Source organism: Tauraco erythrolophus, unplaced genomic scaffold (assembly GCF_009769465.1).
Source record: "Tauraco erythrolophus isolate bTauEry1 unplaced genomic scaffold, bTauEry1.pri scaffold_47_arrow_ctg1, whole genome shotgun sequence".
Taxonomy (NCBI): domain Eukaryota; kingdom Metazoa; phylum Chordata; class Aves; order Musophagiformes; family Musophagidae; genus Tauraco; species Tauraco erythrolophus.
The window spans coordinates 492,334-513,634 of NW_028238616.1; the positions used below are offsets into that span (position 1 = coordinate 492,334).

General features: G+C 57.1%; 1 non-coding gene across 1 annotated transcript; it reads right to left on the reverse strand.

Annotated features, from left to right (window-relative positions):
- Nucleotides 1-18,733: 18,733 nt before the first annotated feature.
- Nucleotides 18,734-18,806, reverse strand: TRNAF-GAA (transfer RNA phenylalanine (anticodon GAA)). The gene has a single exon. It is a non-coding gene; the product is annotated as a tRNA-Phe (tRNA).
- Nucleotides 18,807-21,301: the final 2,495 nt, after the last annotated feature.

Sequence of the window (21,301 nt, forward strand, 5' to 3'; positions counted from 1 at the left end):
AGAGGTGAGACTGACTGGCCTGTATTTCCCCGGGTCTTATTTTTTCCTGTTTTTAAAGATGGGGCCTATGTTTCCCATTTTCCAGTACATACCCCTCCTTTTGATGCTAACAATGCATCTAAAGCCATATGGCTTTGGAAAGCAGTCTGTCCTGCTTCGGAAACTTCCTCTTGCAGAATCCGATTCGCATCTGCTGTTTGATTTTCTATAATTGCAAAAGTCGTTCATAGATCTGGTGTAGGCCCATGGCATGTGTAGGTGCTTATACTGTTACTGCAGCCTGAGCCACTGGCAGGGCAGGAGCAGGCCAATATCAAATGTAGATGCTATGACATCACCACCTGGGGCTGAGTAGCAGATAGGCCAGAGGCTGTGGATGAGCTTATGATGTCACTGGTACCTGAGTAGCTGATAGGCCAGGAGCTGGCACATAGCTTGTGCAGGTGCTTCTGATGTCACCAAAATCACATCTAGGCCACGCCCAAATATGGCTTTTTGGAAGAACCATTGTCAGCATGGTCATAGCAGTCCACACACTGCACACATGTGTAATGGTGTAACTCATACACACACAGCGGGGGCAGTAGGAGGGGCGTGACATCTCTGTGAATACAACTCATGAGCACACAGTGGTGGCAGTAGCAGGGCACGAGGCCACATCACCAAAAGCACCCCATGACTGTGGGGCTCAGTGCAGAGCAGCCATGTGCTGTCACAGGGACATCATGGAGGACAAGAGCTGCCAGGCCCTGTGTCTGTGAGGCCGAAGGATCAGCCCCCGCAGCCCTGGCCGGAGCAGTTGGTGGGGGGTGGCACGGGGGCACCGTGGGGATGTTCCTGGGCATGGCGCCAGGAGGAAACCACAGACTTCCTGCCTGGGTGCTGCGGGGGAGCGCAGCGAGCGCTGCGAGGCCACGTGGGCTGTGGTTTGTGCACCTGCAGGCTGCAGCTCCCGAGCCACCCGTGGGGAATAACGGCCCCTTGGTGACAGCCCAAGAGTCAGGGATATGTCTGAGTCTCTGGTCTGAGTGTCTGCTGCCAGAACAGGGATGTGTCCCAGCTCTGGCTTCTGTGAGGGACCTTCTGTGAGGCTCTCCAGGGAGGGATGGGTGAGCCAGTGCTCCTGGGATGGGGCTCTGGCCTGGACTAAGGCCCTTTCCCACCTGCTGCTCCCAGCACAGCAGGATGTGGATCAGGGGCAGGGGCTGTTCCCTTCCTGACCCAGTTCCCAGTGCAGTCCCAGCCCTGTGGTTCCCATGGCATGGGGATGGCTGGACACTCGCACCTTGGGCTCTTGGATGTGCCCAGCATCGGAGATGCTCAGTGCTCCTAGTCCACACAAGGAGCAAAAGACCCATTTCCCCCACTATGACCAGCCCTGTCCTGTGACAGCCTCCCACCACAGTGACGTGACACCTGTAGCGGAGCCGTCCCTCATATATGGTCATGAATGTCACTGGAGAAGTTCATTGGAGGGCTGGGCTGTGTCGGAGGGGAGATAGCTCCCGATAATGTTTAAAAAGGTGCTGTTGCTTCGATTGGCTCCTCTCGCAGCCGGACTGGCATCTGCACAGATATATTGCTGTCTCATCGTCATTGTCCCCTGAGTCTGCGGGAGCTGTGGCAGGGACTGTGGTGCAGCAGGGATGTGCTGGCAGGGCAGGAGGCTCAGGATGGGCAGAGAAGGACTCTTGTCCCCTGAGGTGCTGTGGCTGCTCCTCTGGGTGCAGCTGTGCAGGGGTAAGTACCGGGTCCCTTGTCCCACAGCCCAGGGCCAGTGAGTACCAGCGCAGTCATCGTGATCTATCGAGGAATGGGGTTTCTTTGCAGACACTCTTGAGACAAGGGGCAGAAGGTGCTCAAGTCCATGGACCCTGTGCCTCTCCCTGTGCCTGACGGAGTGGGAGAGAGTCTCTCCCTTTCCAGGGCTCCAGTGTTTAGGGCAGCCTGTGGCTGGCTGGATTCCTAGACAGCTAGTCCTGGGGCACCATTTTGGGACCTACTGTTTCCCAGCACTGTGCCTCTGGAGCTGGCATTGGCCAAGCTGGTGATGGCAGCACCCAGATGCCCAGGGCACTCCCAACCTCTGGGGTCCCTGGAGGGTTTGTGTGCTGCTCACTGCCCCTTTGTTCCCGGGGAGCCGTGACCCCATGAAGGCAGTTTGTGCCCCACAGAAAGAAGAGGACTGAGGCATGTTTGGTAGAGAGACATCCTTCCTGGGGCCCAGCTAAGTGCAGAGGCTGGGCTGACACCTGAGGCAAATAGGAGATGTGGGAGGGAGGATCCTCTGGATCATCTCAGTGGGAACATGGAAAGCCTTGGGGGTGGGGGTGGGTTTGGATGGTGCCAGGGCAGGCGGTTTGCATAGGAAGATGCAGGTCTGTGTACCTGGGGTTGTTCAGGGGTTGCTGGGCTGGGGATGAGAGGGTGCTCAAAGGAGTGGGTGACCAGTGCAGGGCTGGCCAGTGTGCAGGTGGGCATGGCTGTTGGGGTAGGGAAAGGTGCCTTGTGTGGTGAGATGGTGAATGACCAGCAGGGCTGGACCTGGGCATCCCCAGCCTTGCCCAGCCTGTGGGGAGAGAAGGGACCCCTGCACTGCAGTGAGGTCAGCCCAGATGGGAGAGAGTTCCCACCCTGACTCTACATGAGCAGGGAGTTCCCCCAATCTTGCAGTGCTGGGCCTCAATGCTCTCCTAACCGATCTCACATTGGTGTTCGAAGGGGCTGCAGAGGTGAGGCTGGCGGACGGCGGCAGGCGCTGTGCTGGGAGAGTGGAGGTGAAACACGAGGGCCAGTGGGGCACCGTGTGTGGTGACTACTGGAGTATGAACGATGCGGCAGTGGTCTGTAAGCAACTGGACTGTGGGTCTGCTGTTGGAGCTCCTCAGTACGGACACTTTGGTCCAGGATCTGGCTCCATTTGGATGGATGATGTTGGCTGTAATGGCACGGAGTCTGCCCTGTCTGACTGTGCACACAGAGGATGGGGTGAACATGACTGTGATCACAAATGGGACGCTGGAGTGATCTGTTCAGGTAAGGAGACAGCCTGTACCCCACCTTTGGGGCCAGGATAGAAGAAGGGACCTTGGCTTTGTCCTCAGGGAGCAATAAGCAGACACCAGAGCAGGGCCTGGTGATGTTGGTCTAACTGCAGAGCTGGGATTGTCATTGCTAATGTACCCAGTCCCTGGGAAAAGCCCAGAGAGTCTACCCCAGGGTGAACTGACCCTGCCACAGCGTCTCACTGCATCTCAGTCAGTGTCCTGGGCTGCAGGTGAATCCTCTATTCCTGCCCCAGGATGTCCAGCGATCTCTCCTGTTCTCCATCCATTCGGCCAGCTCCCAGCCAACAATGCTGAGAGTCCATGTGCTGGAGAAGTGAGGAGGGACTTGCTCAGCACACCACACCTTGGAGAAACGTCATGAGATGGCTGGCCCCCTTGGGTCATTCCTCTTCACAGGCCTGAGTATCTCAACTGAATCAAAAGGGCTTTTCAGAGAGGACAAATGCTGGGCCCTGGACAGAGCAGCAGGGTGGCACCCAGTGCTTCGCTGCCTGTCCCCAGGGCTTGGCTGTGTTGTCCAGCACTGCGAGGTCGAGGAGCTAGGCAGCTGCTTGACTCTGGGTGCTCCTTCCTGCATCACTGCATGCACAGACTGGTACTAGGACGTCCCTGGGGCTGTGAGAGCCCTGCTGACCTTCTGCCCAACCCCTCCTGCCTGCTCTCATCTCCTTGCACTTCCCTATGAAGTCTTTGACAGCCCTTACTAACTTTCATCTGTGCCTGCTGTTACCCTGTGAGCCAGCATGAGCCCAAGGGGCCATGCGAGTCTCCTGTCCCTCTGCCTGGCGACTGGCTTGAGACCTTTGCACCTCTGGGCAGAGCACTGTGTCCCTGCATGAGGACACCCACTCTGAGCAGGTGTCAGAAGGGCCTTGACAGGCAGCAGCCATGGTAACAGCTGCACCGTTTCTGTGTTCTGTGATGTCTCCCCACTAACTGGAACCTCCCAACACCCCAGAACAGCCTTGGGAGCTGACTGCATTTCTGACTGTGTCAAGGTGATGGCACTGCCTGGCCCCAAGCATTGCAGAGACTGAGCAGACTGCAGCAGTCATTATCTTCTGGGCCTGTTCTTCTGGACCCAAACTGCGCACACCACTGCAGTGATGGGGGGACCACGCCAGGCAGTGCAGGGCACCTTGTACAGCAGCAGATTGTCTGACCGATGCCAGGTGCTGCAACAGACACATACCCTTGAGTGTTGTGATGGTGCGGAGAAGGAGAGCTGAGGGTTCTGGATGTGTTTGTGTCACCAACACTCCCTCAAAAGCTTCCTCTGGGAAGCGCAATGGGTGACTTGGTCATGGCTTCCTTGGAAGTCATGTGGGGCATGGGCATTTAACTGCCAGAGGGCTCTCAGTTGGTTTCTTTGCTCCAGGATTATTTCGACTGGTGGAAGGGAAGACCCGCTGCTCAGGACGTGTGGAGATCCTTGATGGAGACCTGTGGAAAACTGTCTGTGACTCACACTTTGGTCCCAAAGCTGCTGACGTGGTCTGCAGGGAGTTGCAATGCGGTGTAGCCCTGCCTGTTGCTGGAGGAGCTCACTTTGGAGAAGGGACTGGTCCCACCTGGGATGGAGAGCTGCACTGTGTGGGGAATGAATCCCTCCTCGCCTCCTGCCCCACGAGTTCCCCCAAGGACCAGCCCTGCACCCAGGCAAACAGTGCTGTTGTCACCTGCACACGTAAGGACTCGGGGTGGGGTGTCAAACACTGGGGCTGAGCTGGGTGCAGGGGAGCACGGCAGGGACTGTGCTGGGCTTGGCATGAGAACAGGAAGGGTGATGTGTTCTGCAGTCACCAGTTATGCAGGAAAAGACACTGAAGCCAATATCCTACTTCTATTCCATCCTCAAAATGTGGTACACGGCTGCAGAAAGATTTAGAATGGGGAAAGAGGGACTCTGTCACTGACTCTTGGTCACTGCAGCTGCTCCTCTGAATGCAGCTGTGCAGGGATTGATGCTTGCTCCCTTGTCTCACAGCCCTGGGACCAAGGAACACCACAGGGATCCCTCCGGAAATGGGTCTTTTTCCCCGTGTCAGTGTGACAAGGGGTAGAACATGCCCAGGTTCATTGACTCCGTACCTCTCTGAATGGGAAAAGCACATTTCTGTTCCCAGGGCTCCCATGTTTATGTCTGTTGGTGCCTGGATTTGTCCATGGATGTGCCAGCCTCGGACACCTTTCCTGGAGCCCTTGCCCTTGCTCAGCACTGTGCCTTGTGAGCTGGCTGTGGCTCGACTGGTGGCTCTTTGTTCTGTGATCCCAGAGGCACAGCCAGACTCAAGGGTAGCCCGGAGGGGGTGTGGGCTGTTCCCTCTTGCCCTGGGGTCAACCTGAGGAGGGCTAGGTTGTTCTTGTCACGCTGGTGTGTCTGTTCCCACAGGCTCGCAAGAGGTGACTTCCAGGGGGATCCTAGACAAGGGCAGGGCTGGGCTGGTGCCCAAAGGGGGCATGGGTTGAGGTGGCTCACTGTGTTGCTCCAAAAGGGACACAGAAAGGGCTGAGGGCAGAGGATGAGCTGGGAGGTATCCAGGGTAGGCTGTGGTCCAGGGAAGGTGGGGGCCCTCGGGAGAAGCAGCAATGTGTGTTTGAGGGAGAACTGTTGGGGACAGATCTCTTCTTAGGGTGCTGGCTGGGGAAGAGCGGGAGCCTTGGGTGGGCATGGGCCAGGGGCAAAAGCCAGGGGCGGAAGGAGATACCAAAGTCTGTGGGGCCACAACTGACCCATCAGGACCAGAACTGCAAACCCCCAGCCCTGCACAGCCCGTGGGGATAGAGGGGACTCCCGCACTGCCCTGGGAACAGCCTGGAAGGGAGTGGGCTCCCACCCAGGCAGGGGTTCCCTGAGACTCACAGTGCTGGGGCTCAACGCTGTCCTGACTGGTCCTGTTTCAGTGTTTGAAGGGGCTGCAGAGGTGAGGCTGGCGGACGGCGGCAGGCGCTGTGCTGGGAGAGTGGAGGTGAAACAACAGGGCCAGTGGGGCACCGTGTGTGGTGACTACTGGGACATGAACGATGCTGCAGTGGTTTGTAAGCAGCTGGACTGTGGATCTGCTGTTGGAGCTCCTCAGTACGGACACTTTGGCCAAGGATCTGGCCCCATTTGGATGGATGATGTTGGCTGTAATGGCACGGAGTCTGCCCTGTCTGACTGCACACACAGTGGATGGGGTGAACGTAACTGCATTCATGATGAAGATGCTGGAGTGATGTGTTCAGGTAAGGGGAGAGCCTATTTCATACCTCTGGGGGTGGGACTGTGGAAGGAGCTGGCCATAACATCTTTGTTGGAGACATGGACAGTGGGGTCAAGTGCACCCTCAGCAAATTTCCAGATGACACCAAGTTGTGTGGTGTTGTGGACACGCTGGAGGGAAGGGATGCCATCCAGAGGGACCTTGACAGGCTGGAGAGGTGGGCCTGTGAGAACCTCATGAAGTTCAACAAGGCCAAGTGCAAGGTCCTGCACGTGGGTCAGGGCAATCCCAAGCACAAGGACAGGCTGGGCGGAGAATGGATTGAGAGCAGCCCTGAGGAGAAGGACTTGGGAGTGCTGGTGGATGAGAAGCTCAACATGAGCCGGCACCGTGCGGTGGCAGCCCAGAGAGCCAACCGTGTCCTGGGCTGTATCAAAAGGAGAGTGGGCAGCAGGTCGAGGGAAGTGACTCTGCTCTCGTGAGACCCCACCTGGAATACTGTGTTCAGCTCTGGAGTCCCCAACATAAGAAGGACATGGAGCTACTGGAGCGAGTCCAGAGGAGGGACACGAAGATGATCAGAGGGCTGGAGTACCTCTGCTATGAAGACAGGCTGAGAGAGTTGGGGCTGTTCAGCCTGGAGAAGAGAAGGCTGCAGGGTGATCTTATAGCAGCTTTCCAGTACCTAAAGGGGGCCTACAGGAAAGCTGGAGAGGGACTTTTACAAGGGCATGTAGTGACAGGACGCAGGGTGATGGCTTTAAACTGAAAGAGGGGAGATTTCGATTACATACAAGGAAGAAATTTTTTACATTGAGGGTGGTGAGGCAGTGGAACAGGTTGCCCAGAGAAGCTGTGGATGCCCCATCCCTGGAAGTGTTCAAGGCCAGGTTGGTTGAGGCTTTGGGCAACCTGGTGTAGTGGAGGATTTCTCTGCCCATGGCAGGGGGGTTGGAACTAGATGATCTTTAAGGTCCCTTCCAACCCTAACCATTCTATGATTCTATCAGGGAGCAACAGTCACGCAACAGGGCATTGCTCAGTGTGGCCAGTCGCACTGATGAGCTGGAACTATCACTTCTGGTGTCCTCAGTCCTTGGAGAAAACCCAGTGGGAACTTGCCCAAGGGTGCTCATATCCTGCCTGTCCCCTGAGGTGGCTCAGATGAATCCCTCACCCTGCCCTGCACTGTCTCTTGATTTTCATCTTTTTCCTCCTGTTTCCCCAGGACCTGTCTGACAGTGCTGAGGGCCAGGTTCTCCCATGCTAGAGGCAACATGAGTGACCCATGGCCACCCTGGGTCCCGGGGAAGGGTGTGAGATGGCTAACATGTCTCTTGGCTAAACCAAAGGGACTACTCAGAGAGGAAGAATGCTGGGCTTGGGCAGAAAAGCAGAGTGGCATGTGGCACCTCGTTTCTCTCCCAAGGTCACCCCATGAAAGCCTGCCCACAGGGACACTGCCCCATCCAGGCAGTGCTGACCTGCTGCCCAGCCTCTTCTGCCTGCCGCAGCCCCTGGCTGTCCTGTGCCACAGATGATTTGTCAGCACTTACCGGCTCTCCTCTATGCCTGCCCTTGCACTAGGAGTTCATGTAAGCCCACGGCTGCTTTTCTATCAACTTTTCTGCCCTCTGTCCAGCCATTGGCCAGGGACATTAATGCCCAGTAGTGCCCTCCAGCCATAGCTGAGGACCTCTTTTCCAGGTGGGTGCCTGAGCAAGATGGTGGCACAGACAGTGACTGCAGGTGCCTCACCATATTTTTGCCCTATGACATGTCCCATCCACCAACAGCCCCAGATCCCCATTGGAACGGGATACATTTCTAGTGGCACTAAAGGGATTCCTCACACCTAGCCCTGAGCTCAGCAGGGCTGTGCCAAGCTGCAACAGCCAACAGCACCTGGGCACCAAGTTCCCTGAGGTCCGCAGTGCCCAGAAATCAGTGCCAGGCAGCCCAAGGTGTCTGGGGCAGCAGCAGTTTGTCTGAGTGGTGCCTGTGGCCGTGAGTTTGAGAGAGAAGCAAGCCCACGAGTGCTGTGCTGATTTCTGAGGAGTAGCATGAGGGGCCTTGATGTGTTTGTGCCATCAGCACCCCCCTGAGAGTAGCTGGGTGGTCACGGGGCTTTTTTGCCTTTGACTGCCTTAGAGACCAGATGGGATGTGGTCAGGGCACTGCCAGAGGGTTGTGGGAACTCTCAGGGGTCTTTGGTGTATCCAGGAGCTGCTTGGATGGTCAAAGGGAATAGCCCCTGTCACGGAATGACACAAGGTCCGACCAACATAGGTCAGTTCAATAAAAGTCAGGGGCAATTCAACCAGTCTACCAGTTTCCCAAGACAGACAAGACCCTTGTATCTGTCCCACTTGCCCACCCTGGGCAGCCCGCTAAGTTGGAGGGTGTTTACCTGACCTGTTCAGGGACCCCACCAGCAGCACAATGGGTCATCCTCCCTTATATCAATTATAAAGTTCCGGAAACTTAGATTAAAATAACAAATTTTGTTACTGATGCTCATGACAGGATAGAGATTCGAAGACAGCCGGTGACAGGGACTGACTGCGAAAACAGATTTGATTTAGAACAATATAAACCAGAACTGACCAGTGATAACACTAAATAGCTGCAAGGTGTCAGTCAGTAAATGCGCAGAACTCAGAGCTCTCGCCCAACAGGCGTCCCTATTGGGGGAAGAGAGGTCCAGCCTGTCAACTGATCCCAGACGTTCCGATGGAGGGGCTTCTCCCTAACATCCCCCTTCTCTTTAACCATTTTACACTATTTCGTTACTTTCAGGTGGAGCTTGAGTGCCTCTAGTCACACATATTATAATGACATTATAATGAACAAAGTTCAGCTTCAGGGCACAATCTCAACTTTACTGCTGAAGAAGCAGTTTCCATTTGTTATTTCTTGACAGCAATTATGCTGTTATCTTCACTGGACACTCTTTATCTCTGATAACAGGGATGAGCTGTGGTGCCTCTGCACCACTCTACTCCCCTTCTCAAGGATTTGCACATATTCCATCTGGATATGCACATATTCCATCTGGCCAGATGCAGACCTTATCATTCCAGGCGCACTTTGTTCCTAGGAACAGCAACTGAGCAACTGCCTATCACCTCAAAGCTGCTCTAATCTGAGGCAGCAGTTGTTTAAGATGTAAGCTGAACTTTTGGGGACAATATTCTCCCATTTCCTCAATTTTTGTTATTTTTCCACAGCCCCTGCAAAGGACCTGTAGTGATCCATGACAGGAACCTTTAGAAAACTGTCTGTGACTTGCACTTTGGTCTCAAAGGCACCGACATGGTCTGCAGGGTCTGCTGTGGGTCTGTGCTAGACATGTATCTTTGAGTGCTGTGATGGTGTAGAGAAGAGGTGATGACGGGGCCTGTATGTGTTTGTGTCACCAACACTCCTGCAACAGCCTCCTCTGGGGTGTGCAATGAGTGATTTAGTCACAGCTTCCTTGGGGGTGATGTCAGATGTGGGCATTTAACTGCCAGAGGGCTCTCAGTTGGTTTCTTTGCTCCAGGATTATTTCGACTGGTGGAAGGGAAGAGCCAATGCTCAGGACATGTGGAGATCCTTGATGGGGACCTGTGGAAAACTGTCTGTGACTCACACTTTGGTCCCAAAGCTGCTGACATGGTCTGCAGGGAGTTGCAATGTGGTGTAGCCCTGCCTGTTGCTGGAGGAGCTCACTTTGGAGAAGGGACTGGTCCCACCTGGGATGGAGAGCTGCACTGTGTGGGGAATGAATCCCTCCTCACCTCCTGCCTCAGGGATTCTCCCAGGGACCAGCCCTGTACCCATGCTAACAGCGCTGTTGTCACCTGCACACGTAAGGACTCGGGGTGGGGTGTCAAATACTGGGGCTGTGCTGAGGGTTGGGGAACAGAACAAGGACCATTCTGGGCTGGGTGTGAGGACAGGAGGGGTGAGGGGGTTGTCTGCAGAATGAATATCATGCAGAAGGAGAAGAAAGGCGTGATGTCCCTGTGGCCTCTCCGCCAGCTGCTGAGGATACAAGAGCACCAGTCCAATCTCTGTCTTCCTCCTCTGTCCCCAGAATACACAGGGTTCAGGCTTGTGAATAGCAGCACAGCGTGTGCAGGGAGGGTGGAGGTCCAGGTGCTGGGCACCTGGGGGACCCTCTGTGCCTCCCGCTGGAATCTCTTGGATGCCCACGTTCTCTGTCATCAACTCGACTGCGGGTTTGCTGAGTCTGTTCCTGGAGGAGAGTATTTTGGGAGAGAGACTGACCCTGTCTGGAGAGACTCATTCCACTGTGATGGGACTGAAACCCACCTGGGACAGTGCCCAGTGATCACCCTGGGGGCCTCACCATGCTCCCATGAGAACAATGCTGCTGTCATTTGCTCAGGTGAGTCTTGGAAAAATGCTGCATTAACTCCGTTTGCCCTTGGTGTGTTATATGGCCACCCAAAGCAGGGGTCCCATGGCAGCACCAGGCTGAATTTCTCCCTGGAGAAACCCTGGCTTCCCCAGGAGCCATGTGGAGAGCTTTTGCTCAGACCGACCACTCTACCATGGGAGAGCTGAGGACTGGACGGAAGCGGGCATCTGCCCTCAGGCCAGTGTCTTAGACCCCGGTGCCACCGCCAGGCCTGGGCTCCTCTGTTCTCATCCTGTGGGATGAGCCCAGGACAGGGTTACAGGTTCTGCTCCCTCTCTCTGGCTGTAGACCACCGCATCCCATCCCCACAGAGAGCCCTGCAGAGCCTCATCCCACCAGCCATGCAGAAGCTGCCTGGGTGCCCCTGCAGCAGAGCTGGGTGGGAGCTGCAGAAGGGGTCCCGGCTTTACCCTTTCTTCTGTTCAGCACAAGGCTCAATCTTGTCCCATTTGGTCAGAAAGTCCTCTCTTGCCCTGCTCCCTGACGGGTGCCGTGCTCCCCGGTGCCGTCAGTGGCTGTGGCATCTCTGCTCTGCCCAGGTGCAGCCGGCTTTGGAGCCCTGCGGCTGGTGGGCGGAGGGAGCCGGTGCGACGGGCGAGTGGAGATCTTCCAGCACGGGACGTGGGGCAGAGTCCTGGATGACCAGTGGGACATGCAGGAGGCCAGCGTGGTGTGCCGGCAGCTGCGGTGCGGAGAGGCAGGGACAGCCTACAGCCCCCCGAAGCCTGAGCGAGGGACGGGCCCCGTGGGGCTGCGAGGGGTGCGGTGTGCCGGGCACGAGGCCAATCTGACCCTCTGCAACACCTCCCTGCCCGAGAGCGCACGGGCAGCAGGGGTGGCGGAGGACGTGGGAGTCGTTTGCCGGGGTGAGTGGTGCTGCACGGGCCGCCCAGGCGATGGGCTGTGGGGGCAGCCGGCCCCAGACAGCAACTGGGATTTGTACCCACTGCAGGGAGCCGGCGGGTCCGGCTGGTGAACGGGGCCGGGCGCTGCGCGGGCAGAGTGGAGATCTACTACCAGGGCAGCTGGGGGACCGTCTGCGACGATGGCTGGGACCTGTCTGACGCCGGCGTCATCTGCCGCCAGCTGGGCTGCGGAGGGGCGGTGGAGGCGGCCGGCTCCGCTCGTTTCGGAGAAGGCTCCGGGCAGATCTGGCTGGACGGCGTGAACTGCTCCGGGGCCGAAGCTGCTCTCTGGGACTGCCCTGCCGGGCCCTGGGGGCAGCACGACTGCGGGCACAAGGAGGACGCGGGAGTCATCTGCTCAGGTCTGTGCTGGGAGATGCGGTGGGACCCTGGGGAGGCCGGGATGCAGGGAGAGCCGGGCACGGCCAAGGCTGTCCATGGCGGCCTCTGAGCCCCTGCCTGAGCCCGTCCTGCCAACACACGAGCACAGGTGCCCTCAGTCCCACTGGGGTCCCTGGGGAGCTCAGCCATCCCCAAGGAAGGGGGAAGGGGGGGGGGGTGGGAAGAGCGGGGGGGGGGGTGTCCATCAGGGACTTCTCTGTGCCCCGGGGTGCACGGGGACGCGCTGGCCATGGCCCTGCCTGACGGGGGGCCTGGGGAGCGCAGAAGTGTTCTGGCTCCCCCCGCCCCAGACCAGCCTGTTCCCCCTCCGTGCCTTTCCTCCCAGAGTTCGTGGCCCTGAGGCTGGAGAACAGCGATGGCTGCTCTGGGCGCCTGCAAGTTTTCTACAACGGGACGTGGGGGAGCATTTGCTCCAACTTGATGACTCTCGAGACGGTGTCGCTGGCATGCAAGGAGCTGGGCTGCGGGGATGGAGGATCCCTGGAAACACGCCTGCCCTATGGCAAGGTGTCTGGCCCTGCGTGGCTGGATAACGTGCAGTGTGGGGAGAGAAATGGCTCTTTCTGGCAGTGTCCCTCTGCTCCCTGGGACCCACAGTCGTGCGATGACCTGCGAGAAGAGGTCCACATCATCTGCAATGGTAACTCTGAGCCAGCGGGCACCAGTGTCACCCCAGCTCCTGCTCCCCACTGGGCACGGCCTGAAGAGGCCTTTCCTTTCTGTGTCACATCCTTCTGCTTCTGGTGGCACAAAGATGACCACAGTCACACACGTCCAGCAGCAGCTGTCACCCAGGTTGACAGCAGTGCCCGGGGGAGACAGAGGCAGCTCCAGGGGAGGTCTCAGAAGAGATCAGACAGGGTTGAGAAGATTCTCCCCTCCATAGACACGCTACTGCTGCTCTGTGAACCAGAGATCTTTTGATGCTGAGCAATCGCGGTCCCCCCCTAGTCCTGCACATGTCCCCTGAATGACAGGTTCAGTTGCTGCCATGACCAAGATGGTACAGGGATGTGTGAGCAGAGCTCAGCCTCGCTCTCTTCTGCACCATCTGCTGAATCAGCCCCTCACTATGGTGTTTCTTTCCTCAGGGGGACGCCCAGAAACGCTCCAGGCCCCATCGACCCCATGCCCCAACTCCACGAGCTGCACAGGTAGCTGCTTCTCTGTGAGTCTCTCTTGTCTGGCAGGGCTCTGCCTGCTGTCCCACTGCCATGGAAGGTCTTTGCCTTCTCCAGACAGGGAGAAGATTCGTGCCGTGGGTGGCAAGGACAAGTGCTCAGGGAGAGTGGAGGTCTGGCACCGCGGCTCCTGGGGGACAGTGTGCGATGACTCCTGGGACATGTGGGACGCCGAGGTGGCTTGCAGGCAGCTGGGCTGTGGCCCCGCTGTGTCTGCCCTGCATGAGGCTGCGTTCGGGATGGGGATGGGCCCCATCTGGCTGGAGCGGGTGGAGTGCCGAGGGACGGAGCCATCTCTGCAGGACTGCTGGGCACGGCCCGGGGATGGCGGTGCATGCCGGCATAAGGAAGATGCTGCCGTGCACTGCTCAGGTGAGCGGCAGGGCTGGAAGCCCTTGCTTTGCTATTGGCAGGGAGCTGGGGAAGGCCTTTTGGCCACTTGGTCCTGGCATGGCCCCTGACCTCCCAAGAGCAAGAACATTCCTGTGGAGTGCAGGAGTCTGGTGCCAGGCAGGGAGCAGCCTTGGTGGAACTGAACGTCCTCTGGCCACTGCCCGTGGGGCCCTGCAGCCTCAGGGCTATCCCCTGGGCTGCCTGTGCCATCCTGCCTGCTGCCTGGCGCAGAGGCTCTGGGCCCTCTCTTGGCCTCCCTTTCTAGCACCATAGGAGGGGCAGTTTGGGTGGAATGTTTCAAGAACATCTACAGACACACACACACAGTGTGTTGAGAAGGAGGCTTCCCACTACCCACATGCTCGCCCAGCTCTCCTTTTCTTCCTCTGCAGCTACATCCAGTACAACAGCAGCACCCTCACCTCGAGCAGGTAATTTGTCCTCCCCCAGGGCTGGATATCGCTGAGGACAGACCGTGACCCACAGCTGGATGGAAGGGGCTCCTTGCTGGAGTGTGAAACTCCAAGGAGGAGGCACTAGGGGTATGGAGGTGGGGTTGAGTAGGGTTGAAATTTACTCAGTAGGGTGGAAGCTTCCCCATCACTCACCCCTGAGGCGCTCCACTACCTGTGCCTTGTGTAATGGGGTCACGACTGGTGCTGCCCTGTCCATGTTCTTGCTCAAACAGATCGCACCCAAGGCCGTCTGACCAGCAGTGGGAGAGTCTCGGTGCCTGTCATCATCTGCATCATCCTGGGGGCCCTTCTCTGCCTGCTCCTGGCCCTCCTGGTTGGGCAAGTGCTAAGCTCCAGGGCTGGGCGCAGAGGTGGGTCCTTCCACAATGGTTCCAGGGGAAGATATCTCCTGGAAGGGCTGTGGGGTGTCAGGAAGCGGTACAAGCAGAGCTAGAAGATGAGACTATGTGCTGCCACCTGCCCCATGCGCCGTCCTGTTGAGTGTCTGGCCATGGGGCACCAGAAGCAAGGGCTGGAGAGAGCCCAGATGCGGGGGAAGCTGGAGATGGGGCGAGAAGAGAAATGGCAGAGCAAGGATGGCCAAGGCTGGCCATATTCTAGGTAGCGCCAGAGGAGGCTCTGGGGCAAGGGAGATGCCAAGAGGAGTGCAGGACAACAGGGTACATCTCCGTGGTGCCAGACCCTCAAGCTGTCCCTGTGCCATCCCTGCCTCTGTCTCCAGGCTCCAGGCGAGCTCAGGATGCCTTCCCTGAGGCCGTGTATGAGGAAATCAGTTACAGCCCAGCGTGGGAGAAGCAGGCGATGTTTGGTCGCTCAGGTGGGTGTGGGTCCTCCTGGGAGGAATGTCTGCAGGACCCTTTCCCCTGGCCCCAACCCAGAGCTGATCTCCTGAAGCCCCCCAGTCCATGGTCCCTGCTTCACTGGGGCCGTGTGAGCTGTGGGGAGAGCATCCTGGTCCCGGGCCAGGGAAAGGAGCTTTCTCCCAACCACGAATGCTGACCATGAGCCAGGTCAGTGGGCCTTGCTTCTTAACACCTGCTGTGACTCTCTCCAGGCTCCTATTCAGAGGAGTTCCTGACCCAGCGGCACCCCTATCCTGGGGCCAATGAGGAGGATGATGGTCTGGATTCAGCACCAGGTAAAAAGGAGGCAGGAAGGGGTTGATCTCCCTGCAGTCATGTGATGGACAGAGGTGTCACTGAGTGTCACTGTTGGAGATGGGGAGGACATGGGAGCTTTCTGTGGTGCTGCCACCACCAGTGCCTCAGCCCTATGTCCCTGCACATTCTCCACTCCTCTGCTCGACATATCTTCTCCCTGTCACCAGCTGCCCTCTGCTTTCAGATGTTCTTGTCCTTCCTGGAGGTAACCCACTGGATGGCTATGATGATGCCAGGGAGGTTTCTGATCCTGGGGAAGATGCTGCCCCTGAGCAAGGAGCTTGGGAAACGCCCAGGGCACCACAGGAGGGAGCAGGGCCCGGAGATGCACCCAGAGGTGAGAGGGAAATTTAGCACTGCTGGTTCCTGGTGTGCCATCGCTGGTGCCACCCAAGTCGCTGCTGTACTGAGATCCAAAGCGCCTGAGAGGGGGAACCTGCCCCAGGAGTTTTCCTTGGAGGGACTGGGGGTGGGAGAAGGAGCTGAATGTGGAGAGGAGCAGGGAGGAAGGTGATGTACAGACCCTATGGGGTGAACTGCAGTGTCATGCTTTGCTGCTTGCAGGGGCCAGCCTGCACTCCCAGAGTACTGTCATGGTCCCTGGAGCTGAAGGTGACACCTCGTCCCTGTCCCCGGGGAGCACGGGCTATGATAATGCTGAAGAGGTGTCCCTGGCACATCCCTGTGAGGACACAAAGGCTCTGACACCAGAGCTCAGTGCGCAACAGTCCCTGAGCCCCGGGCCAGCAGAGTCCATCCTTGCCGTGCCCCTGGGAGAGCCATGAGCACCAGGAAACCATCTCCCTGGACCCACAGGCAGCAGAAACAGCCCTGAGCTTTCTCTAGTTTTATTCTAATTTTTACGCTGTGCATCGTATTTGTTGTTATTAAAAGTCTGTGGGGGCTTTGACCTGGAGCTGGTGCTTTGCTCACTCAGGTTTTGGGGCATCTCCCTGAGACTGATCGGGTGGAGCAGAGAACAAAGTCATGGTGGTCGGGAAGGGGCATGTCTCAGAGATAGCAGGCTTGGGGTCAGGCTGTGGGGCTGTGAGAGCTCATGGTCCCTGGAGAATAATCCTGCTGATAGAGACATTTCCATCCTGCTACCAAAACCCCATCATGTAAACCCAGCACACTTGCTCCTCTTCCGAGAGATGAGCCACAGGCCTATGTGTGTTTGAGGAGGCCACCCACCTGAGCAGAAAGAGCCTGTTTTATGGTGTTTTGGGACTGGAGCAGTCTGGCCCTGAGGGCTGGCTCTGTTCTCTGCAGCAAAGCAAGACTGTCACTGTGCCCCAGATCTGTGGTTGCTCCTGCAGCTCCTGATGACCTTCCTGAGGCGTGTCATAGTGAGACCCCAACTGTCAGCACTGTTGCCCCACACCAGGCAGAGCTTGGCTGTGGAAAGTCCCCAGGAGAGCAGCCTTATTTCTCTGAGTTGGGGCTGACCGTTCCTGGGGCTGAGCACCCAGCAGTGAAAGGCTGTGGTCACCCCCCCATTTTGGCTGCCGGTGTTTTGCTGGGGGAGCAGCTGAGACACCATCTCCTGGCCCTCGTGACCTGTTTGTGACTGTGGACAGGCCTATGCCTCCCCAGTGCCACCAGCGCACAGTGGATGGGCCAAACACCCCAGGAACAAGAGGTGGGCACCAGCCCCACCTCTGCAGGTCTGTGCAGGTTCCCTGAGCTGAGGCTCTGCTCAAGCTAGGAGTGACGGTGGAAGAAAATGGACCTGGAGGCAGGGTCAGGGACAACCTTCAGTTGGGAGTCCCACAGCCCAGCCCATGCTCATCCAGCTCACCCTTACCTGCTGGCACAGAGGAGGTGGTATGGGATCTCCACCTGGAGATAGGACAATCTTAGACCCTTACCCCTGAGGGGGCCACCAGGGCAATCTGGCCCTCATCCCAAAGGACACCTGGATGAGGTGACCAGCACTCTCACCCCACATCTCTCAGTGCAGCCAGAAAGGATTCCTGCTGTGCTGCCGATGTCTATCCCCTCCCCATAGGCACACTGTCCCTGTGTGGTGGGTGGGATGGGCCTGTGGTGCCAGGCAGTGACCTGAGCTCAGGTCCAGCACAGCTGCCTGCTTTTCCTCCAAGAGAGGGCTCAGCAGAGGAAGTGCACACAGCCCTCCTCATCTCACAGCCAGGCCCTGGGTGTGCAGGGCAGGCTCACGTGCACAGGTGGCCTGGAGAGGACCAGTGCCCAAGCCAGGTGGCCTGGAGAGGACCAGTGCCCAAGCTCCAGCTAACACCTGCCTGAGGCTGAGAAGTCAGGGCAAAAGTGCCCTTGTCGATGCTGGGGATTGAACCCAGGACCTCCAACATGCAAAGCAGGCACAGGGACCTTCTCACTCCTTCAGCACTGTCCTGCTGGCAAAGCAGTGCCCCAGGATCTGGGGTCTCTGAGGCAGGGTGGGTGAGCACGTGCAGCTGTTAACTCAAAGGTTGAGAGCTTGACCACATGCAGGGATGGTGTCATCATGGTGGCACAGCTGAAGTGGCCATGTTGCCCAATGCCAGAGATTTTTTCCCTGTTGAGCCCCTGCCTGGCAGAGAGGGTTTGGGGGAACCCAAACCCTGACCACAGTCAGCATGAACTTCTGGGTCTGGTCTGAGAGAACAGAGAATGCAGAAGTGTGTGCGATGCTCAGGAAAGTGAAAGGGAGGTAAATTTGGAGAATAAAAATGACGTCCAGTTGTTGAGCTGGGGCTGTTTGGAAGTCACAGTGTGACAGTTGGTGACCTTCCACGCTGGACCCCCAGGGAGCCACTGGTGGCATTTCTGTCCCGACAAGTGCCCTTGCAGGAGAGAGGACACAATGAAGAGGGATGTTCGTGTAGAACCACAGAGGGCTCCCCCTGTGCTGTGTGTCTCCTGCTGACGCCCAAGGAGGAACACAGACGTGATTCTTCAAACGTTATAGCAGGGGCCAAAGGGGGCCAAGAAACTCTGCTCAGGACAGGGTGTGTGAAAGATTCTGACGTCCAAGTGACACAGGGGACAGTCCTCATCATGGCTTTGGCATGTCAGAGATCTCACTGTGAAGAGACCTCCAGAAAGAGGAAGCTGCCATTCTGGCCTCAGCTCCAGGGAGTGCCTCCACCTGGGACTGGGGGGATGGTGACCGCTTCGTGGGCAGTATGTTCTGGTCTGGGGACTGAGGCCCGGGTGAAGGAGGTGTGTGAGGGGAGAGGAGCAGCCTGTGCACCATCGAGAACAACAAAGAGGAGAGAGACAGGGTCTTCACAGAGACCTCGCAAAGGAGAGATCCCAACTGCTTTGGAGCAGCGAAGAGGGGACAGATGGAGGCCACCTCAAAGAAGCACTGAATGGAGAGTCCTGTCTAGGGGAAGGCTGGGGGTTTGTGGTGCAAGAGGGAGGCTCCTTCTAATCCCTAGATCTGCGGCTGCAGGGGCAGTGCTCTGGCAGAGGTGAAGGAGCAAGGATGGCCGGGATGGAAGAAGGCAAATGGTCTCTGCAAAAATCTAAGGAAGAAAAACTCATTGCTGAAGCCCGGGGTTGAACCAGGGACCTTTAGATCTTCAGTCTAATGCTCTCCCAGCTGAGCGACTTCAGCCCTGCCCCAGCACCACTTGTCCCACTTCCACCCCTGCCAGGCCACAGGCTGAGACACATGAGGAGAGGTCCTCGGGGACATTCCCAGGAAAAAGCTGTGCCCAGTGCCGGGCAGAGTGGACTTGGCCTCTCCCTGCCTCCATGGCCAGGTGGGCTCCAGGTATGGGGTGGGGGCCAGCTTACAGTGGGAGTGCCAAGATGTGTCTGGCCTCAGTTACCAAGGTGATGGTGGTGAAGGCGAGTGGGCAAGTGAGGGAAATTCAGCTGCAAAAGCTGAGGGTGGAGGAAGTGTGGGGTTGGTGGACAACCTCTCTCACAGAAGAGAGGACCCCAAGGCAGGCAGAGCTTTTGCTGGTGCCATGGGCTTTTGCTACATTCTTGCACAAGAGAGTTTTGTTCAATGGTTGGAAATGATATTCAGGGGGAAAGAAAGCTTGAAAACCTCTGAGGATTGAGATTGCACGAGCTCTCAGGACAAACTCTTCCAGTGGATAAGTGACCTCATGGTTATGACCTGAAGGGCCTCATGGTCCTCATCTCCCACCTGAATATTCTTTCAACTTTTGTCCCTTTCCTCTCATTTTCCCACCACACATCATAATGAAGGGCCTGGCTCTCAACTGCCTGACAGGTACTGAAATGATCCTATGAGATATCCTAAAACCTTCTGGGCTCCATATTTTGCAGTATTGCCTCAGCCTTTGCTCAGATGGAAAGTTCTCCAGCCCCCTGCACACCCCCACACACCTGACTGTACTGATGCTCCTTACCTGAACTTGATCCAGTTGATGAATGTCTTTCGTGTCCTGGGGGTAGGAGGCCCCAAGCTCCGTGCTGCACCATGGCTGTAGTCGAGTGAGCACGGAATAGAGGGGAAAAATCCCTCCCACTGCTCTCCTGACCACGCTCCTGTTCTTACAGCCAGAACGCCGTCGGCCACCTTGGCTGCCAGGGCTCACTGCTGACTGCTGCAACTTGGTGACCAACTAGGACCTTTTCTGCTGAGCTGCGCCCCACCCGGGGCTGTTGCCCAGGGTCAGGCCACCCCAGGGGCAGGACTTGCATTTCTCCTCTCTGCAATCGAGTAGGTTCTTGTTGGCCCACTCTGCCAACCTGTTGAGGTTCCTCCAGAAGGCAGCCCTCCAGTGCATGTGCTGGTGCCCTGCCTCACTTTTGTGTCATCTGCGAATTCTGTCAGCTCCTCTGGGACACTGAGAACATGGTGAAGCCCAAGGAGATACACCAAAGAATCCAATCCAGTCTTTTACTGCCCTCTTTCCCCACCCTGGCTAGACAGCCCCTTCCCAGCTTTGATACAGATGCATTGCAGCAGACAGGGTGTGGTGGGGTGACCTTGGCTGGCTGCCAGGTGCCCACCCACCCACTCTCTCACTCCTACAGGAGTGAAAAAAAGGAAAAAAAAGCTCATGTCTTGATATGAAGACAGGGACATCACTTCCCAATTACCGTCATGAGCAAATGAGACTTAATATGGTTTGAGTTTAATTTATGGCTCAGAGGCTGGTGCCACCGGTGGAAATTTTGTTTCTTTGATCATGGGGAGGCTTTTGCTGAACCAGGTCTGATGGCACTGGATGGGACATGCCTTTCTCAGAGGGGAACCAGGGTCTTAGCACAAAAGCTAGCAGGGCTTGTTGGCAGGGCTTTAAACCTGATTTGAAGGGGGAGGGGGGGAATATCAAGAATGGTAAAGAGATGCTGGAAGTACCTGTAGAACAGAAGAAGGGAATTCCAGCCGCTCCAGCCAATAAGGCAGATTCATACCGCTGTCAGCATGGCACCAGTGCCAGCACCGAGGGTCCAGAGGCTGAGGAAGGATTGCAGGTATGTTCAAACGAACTTACACTGCCGTCCAAGAGAACCCCTGTCACTCCAGCCAGCGAGTCGGCTTTGTCGGAGGCCCAGCTGAAGTGTATGTACACCAACGCACGCAGCATGGGGAATAAACAGGATGAGCTGGAGATGCGTGCACATGAGCAGGGCTACGACCTTATTGGCATCACGGAGACGTGGTGGGACGACTCCTATGACTGGAGTGTCAACATGGAGGGGTATAAGCTTTTTAGAAAGGACAGGAAGGGGAGACGAGGAGGGGGTGTCGCTCTCTACATCAGCAACCGGCTGGAGTCCGTGGAGCTTCGCCTGGAGTCGGAGGACGAGCTGACAGAGAGCTTATGGGTCAAGATTAGAGGACGGGAACGGATAGGGGATGTTACGGTAGGGGTCTGTTACAGGCCACCTGGCCAGGAGGACAGAGCAGATGAGGCGCTTTATAGCCAGATAGGAGCAGCCTCGCGGTCACAAGCCCTGGTCCTCATGGGAGACTTCAACCACCCTGACATCTGTTGGAGAGACAATACGGCAGGGCACAGGCAGTCCAGGAGGTTCCTGGAATGCGTGGATGACAACTTCCTCCTGCAGGTGATAGAGGAGCCGACAAGGAGGGGTGCCATGCTTGACCTTGTGCTCACCAAC